Source organism: Triticum urartu, chromosome 7A (assembly GCF_056163025.1).
Source record: "Triticum urartu cultivar PI428250 chromosome 7A, HENAU_Tu73, whole genome shotgun sequence".
Taxonomy (NCBI): Eukaryota; Viridiplantae; Streptophyta; class Magnoliopsida; order Poales; family Poaceae; genus Triticum; species Triticum urartu.
The window spans coordinates 270,051,846-270,062,916 of NC_141879.1; the positions used below are offsets into that span (position 1 = coordinate 270,051,846).

At 49.3% G+C, this 11,071-nt stretch overlaps 1 long non-coding RNA gene across 1 annotated transcript; it reads left to right on the plus strand.

The window, feature by feature from the left end:
* Nucleotides 1–206: 206 nt before the first annotated feature.
* On the plus strand, nt 207–8,655 carry LOC125520762 (uncharacterized). The gene is made up of 6 exons (XR_015610682.1): nt 207–1,041; nt 1,800–1,890; nt 3,123–7,630; nt 7,722–7,827; nt 7,904–8,101; nt 8,171–8,655. It is a non-coding gene; the product is annotated as an uncharacterized LOC125520762 (long non-coding RNA).
* The last annotated feature ends 2,416 nt before the right edge of the window (nt 8,656–11,071 follow it).

The following is an 11,071-nucleotide window of genomic DNA, read 5'->3' on the forward strand; positions in this document are numbered from 1 at the left end:
TTTGGTCTCCGGAAACAGTTGCCAGGCTGCACTCCTTCCCTCTCATCTTAGCCCAACCTCCTCTTCACAGCCCACAAGGCCCAACCTACCCCTCCTCACGTCCGGTGCCGTCCGATCGAGACCGGAGGGTCCAGAAACAACCCCTAGACCCAAACCCTAGCCATTTTCGCTATATATGGACACCCTCCTTCCTAATTTGGCATCCCCTAGACTCCACCTACCTCCATCCACCTACCCTCCTCAATTTCCGCGCCTGCCCGCTTCCTTGCCGCCACTTGGAACGCCGCCGTTCACTAGCCGCCGCCAGCCACCACCAGCGTCGCCACCCTCGTCCTATCGCGCCACGCCACCTGTCCCCAATGCCTTCCCACGCCCCTGCGCCGCCGCATGGCCTGCCAGGACCCAGATCGGGGCCCTGGAAGCCCAACTCCACCCGAAGCGCGTCGCTGCTCCTCCCGCAGCGCTCGATCCAATCTAGATCGAGGCATCTGCCTCCGCCCCGAGCGCCACCTCGCGTCTGTGCCACACTCCGCCAGCATCGTCGGCGGCCACCGGAGATCTCGTCGCCGTCAAGCTCCCCCGGAGGACCTCCCAGGCCGATTCCGCTCCCTCTCCTCTTCTCGTTTTCCCCTCGCGCTCCCTCTCACCCCGATCCCTCTTCTGCAGGACCTCCTGACGTCGCCATGCCTCAGGCAACCCTCGCCGGCGCCTGCCTCTACCATTCCTTGCCGGATCTGGACGAGCTCCTCTGGTTCGGTGCATCCCCGGCGAGCTCCGTCTTCCTCCATCGCCGGAGCTCCGTCGGCTGCCGCGCCATCCTCTGCATCGAGCAACGGCTCGAGCGCACCCGTGTGTTGACCGCACATGGACCGTGTCCCTCCTCAAGGCCCAGCAACCGCTCCCAGCAAGCAGCGTTGATTCGGCCTGCCTCCTACGCGCCGTGGGCCGCACCAGCTGGCCCAGCTGTGCGTCACTCCTGCCGGCCTCCCTCTCGACCAAACCGGGCCGAGGCCCACATCTGCCAGCTCCCTGGAGCCCGATGTGAGCAGCCCAGTTCCACCAGATTCGGCCCAGAGTCTATTTTTAGGCTCTGCGTTGTCTTTTAACCAGCGAATTACCTATTTTTACAGAAAACTCCTTCTAGTTCATGCATTTAATATTTCACAAACCATGCATCTGAATTAAACAACCTATATATGAAAATGCTTAGATTTTCGTCTAGTCATAATATGCCACTTTCATGCATGTTAAAAATGTTTAAAATGTTGTTTGATTAAATTTGCTCATATGCCATGTTAAAATGCTTTATTCATAACTAAATAACCATAGATTGGTTTTAAATAAAATTTATATGTAAATGGGGTAGAAAAATGCCTAGTTTAACATGGTGCACTTATCTAGCATGTTTAACAACTCTAAAATTATGTTTAGGGCAGAACAGTACCAAACCTAAAATATGCACAAGAGAATTTTTCCGGACTTGTTGCTTGTTGTTCCGGCCTATTTAAATTTGCCTAGATAGGTAGTTTTATTATGCTTCACCTCTTGCCATGTTTAATAACATTTAATATTGTTGGGTACATAAATGGGAGAGAACTAAATAATTGATGTGGTGTTTTGCTAATATGCAACTCGTTGCATATTGAGCTCCACTTAACTTGTAGAATTGTTTGTGCATTTTGCCATGCCATGCCTCATTAAATCGAACATGCATCATACTTGGTTGCACATCATGCCATGTTTAGTTGATGGTTGTTTACTATGTTGCTTGCTTCTTTCCGGGTTGCTTCTCTCGTTAGCTTCGGTTTTGTTCCGGAGTTGTGAGGATCCGTTCGACTACGTCTGTTTGTCTTCTTCATGGACTCATTCTTCTTCCTTACGGGATCTCAGGCAAGATGACCATACCCTCGAAATCACTTCTATCTTTGCTTGCTAGTTGTTCGCTCTATCGCTATGTCGCGCTACCTACCACTTGTTATATCATGCCTCCCATATTGCCATGTCAAGCCTCTAACCCACCTCCCTAGCAAACCGTTGTTTGGCAATGTTACCGCTTTGCTCAGCCCCTCTTATAGCGTTGTTAGTTGCAAGTGAAGCTGAAGTTTGTTCCATGTTGGAACATGGTTATGTTGGGATATCACTATATCTATTGTTTAATTAATGCATCTATATACTTGGTAAAGGGTGGAAGGCTCGACCTTATGCCTGGTTTTTTTTCCACTCTTGCCGCCCTAGTTTCCATCATACCGGTGTTATGTTCCTTGATTTTGCGTTCCTTACGCGGTTGGGTGTTATGGGACCCCTTGACAATTCTCTTTGAATAAAACTCCTCCAGCAAGGCCCAACCTTGGTTTTACCATTTGCCTCACCACCACCTATACTTTTCCCTTGGGAGTCGTGCTCCCGAGGGTCATCTTTATTTTAACCCCCCCGGGCCAGTGCTTCTCTAAGTGTTGGTCCAAAGTGGGCGATGTCCGGCGCCCCCTGGGCAACCAGGGTCTATGCCAACTTGACGTCTTTCCCATTTGGTGTGCCCTGAGAACGAGATATGTGCAGCTCCTATCAGGATTTGTCGGCACATTCGGGCGGCTTTGCTGGTCTTGTTTTACCATTGTCGAAATGTCTTGTAACCGGGATTCCGAGTTTGATTGAGTCTTCCTGTGAGAAGGAATATCCTTCGTTGACTGTGAGAGCTTGTGATGGGCTAAGTTGGGACACACCTGTAGGGTTTGAACTTTCGAGAGCCGTGCCCGCGGTTATGTGGCAGATGGGAATTTGTTAATGTCCGGTTGTAGAGAACTTGACACTTAACTTAATTTAAAATGAATCAACCGTGTGTGTAGCCGTGATGGTCTCTTTCCGGCAGAGTCCGAGAAGTGAACACGGTTCTTGTGTTCTGCTTGAACGTAAGTAGTTTCAGGATCACTTCTTGATCACTTATAGTTCACGACCGTTGCGTTGCTTCTCTTCTCGCTCTTATTTGCGTATGTTAGCCACCATATATGCTAGTGCTTGCTGCAGATCCACCTTACTACCCCTTTCCTACCCATAAGCTTAAATAGTCTTGATCTCGCGGGTGTGAGATTGCTGAGTCCTCGTGACTCACAGATTCTTCCAAACAGTTGCAGGTGCTGGCGATACCCGTGCAGGTGACGCATCCGAGCTCAAGTGGGAACTCGATGAAGATCTTGGTCGTTGTTATCTTTCGTTTTCCTATTGATCAGTATTGGAGCCCAGTTGGGACGATCGGGGATCTAGCATTTGGGGTTGTCTTCTTTAATTTTGGTTCCGTAGTCGGACCTTGATTGTATTCCAATTGACGTATGTTTAACTATGTTATTTGTGTGAAGTGGCGATTGTAAGCCAACTCTTTATGCCTTTCTTATTCAGTACATGGGATTGTGTGAAGATTACCCCTCTTGTGACAAGCCTACCATGCAGCTATGCCTCTAAGTCGTGCCCCGACACGTGGGGGATATAGCTGCATTGTGGGTGTTACAATGTCACAACGATATCATCCACATAAGTATGAACATTGCGCCCAATCTGGTTGTGAAGGCAATTTTGAACACAATACTGATAAGTCGCCTGGGCACTCTTGAGCCCAAAGGGCATAAACACGTAGCATAAGGCCCCAAAAAGGAGTGATAAAGGCTGTCTTCTCCTGGTCCTTAACTTCCATCTTGATATGATGATAGCCAGAATAAGCATCTAGAAAACTCAGACGCTCACAACCGCCCATAGCATCAATGATCTGATCAATACGAGGGACAACAAAAGGATCAGCAGGACAGGCCTTGTTAAGGTTTGTGTAATCCACACACATATGCCAAGTGCTGTTCTTCTTAAGTACTGATGTCTACCATGCAACTTTATTCTTGTAGACTTGTGTTGGGCCTCCAAACGCAGAGTTTTGTAGGACAATAGCAATTTTCCCTCAAGTGGATGACTGAAAGTGCAACTATCCCTGGGTGGTTTAGGTAATTACTAACAACATATAGCTCATTGAACTAATACTATTTCAAGATGATCATTTCAGAAAGTTCAATGATTGGCATGGCATGGATTAGGAATGTGGACTCCTCAAAATGCTAAGGACACATATTGGCTCGAGCTCAAAACTCTACATTTTACTTTTAGTGATCCAAGATCACATTGAGTCCATAGGAAAAGCCAATACTATTAAAAGGGGATGAGGTGTGGCTTAATGGCTTGCTTGCTCAAAATGCTTAGTGATATGGTCCAAAAACCCTCAACCACTTTCTCCTACCCACATATGTCCCAAACCAAAAACTCAAACTCGGCCCCACCAAAAAGTTCTATCTGGCACCACCGAGTTCACTTGACATAGACACTGCCACAAACCCTAGTCACTTCGGTCTCGCCGATAGGGATCTCGGTCGCACCAAAATGGGATTGCAAACTCTCTGTTTCCCTTTGTAATGTTTCGGTCCAACCGAGATGAGTGAGTGGTCCTACCGAGTTCGCAATGCAAACTCTTTGTTTCCCTTTCGTAATGTTTCGGTCTCATCGAATTGAGCGATTCGGTCCCGTCGAGTTTGCCTGACCAACTCTCTGGTTAGCTTATTACCAAAATCGGCCCCACCGATTTGTGTAATCGGTCTCACCGAGATTACGTTATGCCCTAACCCTAATGAAATCGGTCCCACCGAGTTGACATGTCAGTCCCATCGAAAAGCCTAACATTCACATTTTGAACTGAATTGGTCCCACCAAGTTTTCCAATTCGGTCCCACCGAGTTTGTTGAATTGTGTGTAACGGTTAGATTTTGTGTGGAGGTTGTATATACCCCTCCACCCTTCCTTCATTATGAAGGAGAACCATCAAAACGTGCCTACACTTCCAGCATTCATTTTCTGAGAGGGGACCACCTACTCACGTGTTGAGACCAAGATATTCCATTCCAACCATTTGAATCTTGATCTCTAGCCTTCTTCAAGTTGCTTTCCACTCAAATCATCTTTCCACCAAATCCAAATCTGTGAGAGGGAGTTGAGTGTTGGGGAGTGTCGGTGCCAAAACCGGCGGATCTTGGGTAGGGGGTCCCGAACTATGCATCTAAGGCGGATGGTAACAAGAGGCAGGGGACACGATGTTTTACCCAGGTTCGGGCCCTCTTGATGGAGGTAAAACCCTACGTCCTGCTTGATTTATTCTTGATGATATGAGTATTACAAGAGTTGATCTACCATGAGATCGGAGAGGCTAAACCCTAGAAGCTAGCCTATGGTATGATTGTATGTTGTCCTATGGACTAAAACCCTCCGGTTTATATAGACACCAGAGGGGGCTAGGGTTACACAAGGTCGGTTACAAAAGAGGAGATATCCATGTCCGTACTGCCTAGCTTGCCTTCCACACCAAGTAGAGTTCCATCCAGACACGATACGAAGTCTTCAATCTTGTATCTTCATAGTCCAAAAGTCCGGCCAAAGGATATAATCCGGCTGTCCGGATACCCCCTAATCCAGGACTCCCTCAGTAGCCTCCGAACCAGGCTTCAATGATGATGAGTCTGGCGCGCAGTGTTGTCTTCGGCATTGCAATGCGGGTTCTTCTCCATATTTCAAACGTTTGTAAAGCAGTGTCCGGTCCCATAAATGTTTGAACCTCTTGGCTTCTGTGCCCAATAAGGGATATCTCCCACGCGTCGAATGAATACGAGGCGCCAGGGCGTTTTTACATTCGCCCCCCTAGCCAGATAAATAAATTGTCTATTAAAGGGATGGGGATTCTTAGATCTGATCCATACCATCCTTCCCCAGGGAGAATCCATCAGAGTGTGTTTCAGAAAGATCCATTCCAGCATGGCCGACCTCCGCAGCTCCTCCTCCTGCCCCCGTAGCCCTAAGCCCGGTGATTGGGAGAGGTGTTCAGTCCCACACAGTCGATTAGTCGAACTACAGACTAAGGGATTTCTCCCTCCGGCGTATATGGTGCCCGTTCGAGCCGGGCTTGCCACCTACAATGGCGGGGAGCAAGCGGAGAGCTTCCCCTGTCCCTCTATGGGGGAGCGGGTCTACCTTGTTTCTTATTTATTAAGGGGACTCGGATTTCCAATTCACCCGTTCCTCTGCGGGCTCCTGGAGTTCTACGGCCTCCAATTACACAATTTCACCCCTGCCTCCATTCTACATATCGCCGGCTATGTTGCTCTCTGCGAGTTGTTCCTGGGCTGCGAGGCTCACTTCGAGCTGTGGAAAAGGCTATTTTGCCTTGTCCCTCGCACACATAGGGGGTCACTTTATTAAGTGGGCGGAGTCGAAATATGGCGCATCGCCAGTACCGGATACCTGTCCGGTACCCTGAAGAAGTCGTCCAAAGACTGGCCTTCGGAATGGTTTTATATGGAGGACGTTCCCCTTCCGGACCCTGCTCGGTGGGGTCTTCCTAAGTTCAGCAATGCCCCTCTGAAGAAATGCCGAAGTTGGCGCCCACGAAGCCCCTAGGTGGAAGACAATGGAGAAGTCCTCTACCTGATGAACCAGATTAAAGCGCTGGCTCAATCAGGATTGACAGTAATCGAAGTTATGTCGATTTGCATAATGCGGGGAGTGCAACCACTTCAATATCGTGGGCACCCCTTGTGGTGTTTTAACGGGGCGGATGATGCCACCCACTGCGGGCGTAAGGGTCTGGACAATGCTGCCGCTTTAGCAAAAATTCTGTCCGAATTGTTCAAGGGAGAGGAAGAGGAGTTCATCCGCATCAAGCCATGGGATGGATTCTCCATGTACAATCCTCCAAGCTGGGTAAGTTATATCTCCTTACTCCCATTTTTCCCGCATTCTTTGTCGTGAGTATTCACCTTGACACTTTGCGGCAGGAACTGCGAAAAGCCATAAAGGAGGTCAGCAGCCCCTCCCCACTACCAGAGGACCCTGACCAGGCCCTCGACTCCGAACTTGAAGAAGATCTGGTTATATTCGTGGAGCTGATAGACCGACAGTTCTATTAGTTAAGCTGCGATGGTGCCATGGTGGCCATTATGCCCGACTATCCCAGAATGCTTCCTGCATCGCACGTAAGAAAACCAAAAAATCCCAACTCCAAAAAACTAGGATCCCCTGTTAGACACTTCACCTACCATATACATATGGCGTTTTTACAGGGAAGGCATTCGGGACGCCTTGCCGAACCCGCAGCAACTTGCCAACAAGAGGCAGCGAGGCCGGGCAGGCCAAAAAGGAAGGCGGTCAGGACGGAGACACCGGCGCAAAGGTATAATAGAAACCCCGCTCTGTGGTTGTCGTCTTTCTCAAAATGTAACGACGCCCGTGTTTCTTTAACAGAAAAAGCACTCACCGGAATATGTCTGGCGATGTTGCTAATCACGCTTCCACCAGTCGGGCGCCAGGACCGGACATAGAGGCGGAAGCCGATATGGGGCAGGCGCCGGATAACCCCCCTACAGAGGATGCGGATAGATTATTCGCTACAAACTTATAAGTGGAAAGCGCCATGAATCATAGGCGCCGCCGGGCCGTACTCCATGACGCTTGTTTCTCACCAGAGGCATTTGATGCCTTCAATTCTGGAGAGGCGTACCTCCGTGCTGCTCAAGATGGTCTGGCCAGAGCCACGGATCCGTATGTAAAGGATGTACGAGTAAGTAAATCTGACGATTTATATGTATCAATAGCCCCTGAGACTTGAAACAGTTAGCAGAACTGATTTAAGGATCATCTTTATTGTGCAGGTTCTTACAGAGAAGAATACTAGGCTGTCACAGGAGCTGGAGGAATGCAAGACCCAACTGCGGTCCGCTGTTGCCGCATTGAAGGAACCGAAAAAGTTTCCCGCTGGTAACATTTACTTTAAAGAATGATGGTTACCATATAGTGTGCGGCGTGGCTGCAGATCTAACAATAGATGTTGCAGATGAATCCGGAGAAAATTCAGAGGACCAGCATGTCGTGCGACAGTGAGAGGCTGGCAAACGCGTGCTGACTGAGGTTAGGCGGGAGAAAAACAATCTCCAAGACGTCACTATCAAGCTGAGCGTGGAACTAAAAGACGTTCGAGCCCAGCTTGCAGACTCCGAGAAGGAGAATAAGCGGCTTCGGCGCGGCATTTTCAGTAAGTGCTTGAACGAATCCTTTTGAAGGAGTTCGGTGAAGAAGCCGACTAACAGCATTATGTCTATAGGTATGCTGACGGGTCGTCCCGCGGAGGAAATGCCCGGGTCTGCGGGTGATCTTCTATCCGAGCTCTCACATCTGTACGAACAAGTTCGACAGGTGATGCAAGGTGTTGCCCAGGCCTTGTGGCCATCCGTCTCCCTGCCAGAAGGCGTTGCAGAGCTTACGGAGAAGCTCAAGGGAGCACGACGGCGCTTCCAATTATGGAAGATATCGGCCTGCCGTCAAGGTGCCAGAGAAGCTTGGGCCATGGTGAAGACGCGGTATACCAAGGCTGACCCAAATCACATGGCCGAGGTCGGACCTGTGGGGCCCGACAGAAAAGAGATCCCCGTTAGCTTAGTTTATGGGCAAGTAGAATTAGCCGCAAAGTTTTCCCAACAGGATTGTAGGCTAGACCGCCTGTTGGATGGTATAGAAGAGGAATTTAGTCAGTCTGCATGACTATGTAATTAAAGTGACATGTATAATGCCTTCTAGCCGGATTGTAGTTCATTTGTCTTGGCGGAACTTTTCTCTTCAACCTCGGGACCCGATAGTCTGGAGTGTATCCGAATACCCGCTCAGTTATATAAGAACCGGGGTATGCATGGATACCGGGCGTAGGGGTCATTAGTGCTTGAACGGACAAGTGCCCAACTAGTTATGTTATATTACATGGGTAGTAAGAAACATCTTCCAGGGAGAATAGTTCCGTTAAGGGTTCCTTTCCCTGGGTATGCATGCCCTAAGGTGCATGTCCGGACTGCGATAAGAAACGCAGGAAGAAACATTTGGGGGAAGATATGGAAAATAAATAAAAATCATCTTTTGTTCACCGACCAAATATTCCCTTAAGAACGCTAGCTTTCGGCTTCACCCAGTCTGAGATACACATCCGGCTGACCCGGCAGTAACAATCGCAGAGGTGCTCCCCTTATGCCCTAGTTGAATTAACGGGAACGTAGGGCATAAATACAAGAGCCAGGAAACCCAGCTTGGCCAAAACTTAAGTCATATCGATGCATATAATGGTGAAAAAGGTACATGCAGAAGTATAACACATGTGCGGGGCATGAGGCCCAGATAAATAATTAAGCTTTTGTGAAAGAAGCCCCCAGGTATGATTAGCGCGGCTAGCGCATCTATAATGTGCAAGCGAGGCACAAGTTGGCCCTTGAAGGCCTAGAGAAAGAATAAAAGAAAGAAAGAAAGAAAGAAAAACAAGACAGGTAATGTATATGCAAAAAATGGACAGAGGAAGGGGACGAACAAAGAGTCCAACGCTAGGCGTAGAATCTTCGGAGCCTGGCCGCGTTCCATGGGTTCGGCTCGAGTCGATTAGTCGATGCATCCCGCAGTCGGTATGCTCCACTGGTCAGAACTTGGTCAATAATGAAGGGACCTTCCCATTTGGGCTTGAGCTTATTCTTTTTCTTATCCGGCAGGCGTAGAACTAGTTCGCCAACGTTATAAGTTTTGGCCCGTACTTCTCTGCTTTGGTATCTACGAGCCTGTTGCTGATAAAATGCGGAACGGGCTTTTGCTACATCGCGCTCCTCCTCCAGGGTGTCCAGACTGTCCTGCCGATCGAGCTCGGCTTCTCTTTCTTCGTACATGCGCACTCGAGGTGAGTAATGAATTATGTCACAGGGAAAGACTGCCTCTGCGCCGTACACCATAAAGAAGGGTGTATATCCGGTACTACGATTCGGCGTGGTCCGCAGCCCCCGGAGTATGGAGTCAAGCTCCTCTACCCAGTGCGTGTTAGACTCCGTTAAGGACCGCACTAATCTGGGTTTAATGCCACTCATTATAAGACCGTTTGCTCTCTCAACTTGGCCGTTGGTTTGTGGGTGATAGACTGAAGCATAATCGAGCTTGATGCCCATTTTGCTGCACCAGAGTTTTACCTCATCGGCCATGAAGTTCGTGCCGCTGTTAGTGATGATGCTGTGGGGGACGCCATAACGGTGTACGACCCCGGATATGAAGTCTATCACCGGTCCGGATTCGGCTATTTTAACAGGTTTGGCCTCTATCCATTTGGTGAATTTATCCACCATGACCAGTAAGTATTTTTTCTTGTGGGTTCTCCCTTTAAGGGGTCCAACCATGTCAAGCCCCCAGACCACGAAGGGCCATGTAATGGGGATTGTTTGGACAGCGGTGGGTGGCATGTGGCTTTGATTTGCAAAGAGCTGGCAACCGGCGCAACGTTGGACCAAGTCCTGTGCATCTGCCCGGGCCGTTGGCCAATAGAATCCTGTACGGAAGGCCTTGCTTACAAGAGCCCGGGCTGCGGCATGGTGACCGCCGAGTCCGGCGTGAATTTCTGCCAAAAGGTTCCGCCCTTCCTCTTCGGAGATGCATCTTTGAAGGACTCCGGTAGTGCTTTTTTGTATAATTCTCCCTCATGGACCCTGTAGGCCTTGGATCGCCGCACTATGCAGCATGCCTCATTTTGGTCCTCCGGAAGTTCCTGTCTAGTTAGGTAGGCCAGGAATGGTTCTGTCCATGGGGCAATGATGGCCATTATTACATGGGCTGAAGGTGTTATTTCGGTGGCGGAGCCTCCGATTGTGTCAGAGTGTTCGGTATCGAGTATTTTGCCCGGGTCCGGACTATTGTTACCGGTGTCCCCTTCCCATACTATGGATGGCTTGAACAACCTCTCCAAAAATATGTTGGGGGGGACCGCATCGCGTTTTGCGCCGATGCGGGCGAGGATATCCGCCGCCTGATTGTTTTCCAGAGCCACATGGTGAAATTCGAGCCCCTCGAACCGAGCTGACATTTTTAGGACGACGTTTCGATAGGCCACCATTTTTGGATCCTTGGCGTCAAAGTCTCCATTTATTTGGGATATTGCGAGGTTTGAATCCCCACACACCTCCAGGCGTTGAATGCCCATGGAGACTGCCATCCG